Source organism: Nematolebias whitei, chromosome 21 (genome assembly GCF_014905685.2).
Source record: "Nematolebias whitei isolate Nwh7 chromosome 21, NemWhi1, whole genome shotgun sequence".
Lineage (NCBI taxonomy): Eukaryota > Metazoa > Chordata > Actinopteri > Cyprinodontiformes > Rivulidae > Nematolebias > Nematolebias whitei.
This window is the reverse complement of record NC_056518.1, coordinates 32,523,768-32,525,743: the sequence shown is the minus strand read 5'-3', so window position 1 is coordinate 32,525,743 and position 1,976 is coordinate 32,523,768. Positions and strand designations below refer to the sequence as shown.

The 1,976-nt window shown below is 39.2% G+C and overlaps 1 protein-coding gene across 1 annotated transcript in view; it reads left to right on the top strand.

Moving 5' to 3' along the window:
• trim9 (tripartite motif containing 9) overlaps positions 1-1,976 on the top strand; it is a 107,974-nt gene that overhangs the window by 25,745 nt on the left and 80,253 nt on the right. The window lies entirely within an intron of this gene.

The following is a 1,976-nucleotide window of genomic DNA, read 5'->3' as shown; positions in this document are numbered from 1 at the left end:
TATATATATATATATATATAGATATATATATATATATATACACACACACACACACACACACACATACATGACACATTTTGTGTTTATACTTGAAGGAGTTTGTGCTACTATTTTAATATCGTGCACGGAGTAAAACACCGACCAAAGCAAAGGTCAGTGCTCTTCCAGGCATGCCTCCACTCAGGTTCATCCAGCTCCTCTACACTGAGCAAAGCCTCGTGTTTCTTTATTTTTGTTCAGACCACCGTGTAATTAACTGGTCTGAAAGGAAGTGACACACACAGCTTGCTCATGTAAATATGAGTGGGCTGAGGGCGGTGTTGGAGGAAAAAATTATTTATCTGTAATCACAGCGGAGAAACATTTAGTCACTAAACAATCAAACTCTGTGATGAATGGAGCCGGAGCTGCAAGAAGTTTGTAAAAAACAAACAATATCTTCTAGTCAGACGGTTCTTTTTATGGCCTTTTTGTTTTACATCAACCGCTGACAGACAACAAATGGACGATGATGTTCCTGCCCTTGTGTGTGCTGCTTTCTCTGCATGTTAGGAAAATATCTCATGAAGCGCTAAATACATTTTATCTTGTGAAGTCAACCCAGTTAAACACGGCTGCCACAGCCAAACGTCTTCAGAAAGAAAACACAACAATTGATGCAACTCATTGTTTCAACACACTTCAGCACAGTTTATATGTTCAGTGCCAAGTTCAAGGACCATATTCTTATTATTCAACATTGATTCATGCAGGTTAGTTCCACTGAACGTCGGGGACTCATTTACAAGAGAGACCTGAATTTTAACAAAGAGTGATGACAACAGTGAACAACAAAGACAATAAACAATCATAAAGGATGCGTACAAATTTATAAAAAAAATATATATATATACACATATATATGTTGATATCAACATATATATTTATAAACACACACACACACGTGTGTGTATATATATATATATTCATATATACACACAGATATATATATATATACAGTATAAGGGGACAAAATTAAGGGCAAACGAAAAGTCAAACTGAATCCTCCTCACTCTGCGGGCTAGTTGTAGCCATCTTGGATTTTGACGTGGCAGACTAGTTTTCGATGTTGACCTTTCTGACAGCTAGATGCAGCAACATGCCAAAATAAAAGTATGTCTATTATTTTTTAAGGAATCTTGCTCACAAGGCGGACGGATGGACTGATTTATGGATGGACAGATGAACTGATGGATGGATGAACTGATGGACGGATGGATGAACTGATGAACTAATGGACGAATGAACTGATGGATGGATGAACTGTTGGACTCATGGATGAACTGTTGGACATATGGATGGATGAACATATGGATAGATGAATTGAGGGATGGATGAACTGATGGACAGATTAAATGGATGTATAGACAGATGGATAGATGAGCTGATGGATGGACATATGGTTGGATGAACAGATGGACATATAGATGAACTGATGGACATATGGATGAACTGATAGACATATGGATGGCTGAACAGATGGACATATGGATGGATGAAGTGATAGACATATGGATGGATGGACAGATGGACAGATAGATGAACTGATGGACAATATGAATGGATGAACTGTTGTTTGGGGGAGTGGTGGCGCAGAGGTTAGAAGATGGGCTTGCGATCAGAAAGTCGTAGGTTCACCTCCCGGTACCGTCAACATCAAAAAATGTGGGTGGAAAAGGTGAAGCACCCTCATTTGTCCCACTCTGGGCCCCTGAGCAAGGCCCTTAACCCCCACTATGTGCTCCCTAAACAGGTCTCTCTTGAAAATGAGTTCTTGTGGCTCAATGAGACTACCTGGATAAATAAAGGGTAAATGAAAAAAAAATGAAAAATATGAATGGATGAACTGTTGGACATATGGATGGATGAACTGAAGGATGGATGAACTGTTGGACATATGGATGGATGAACTGTTGGACAGATGGATGGATGAACTG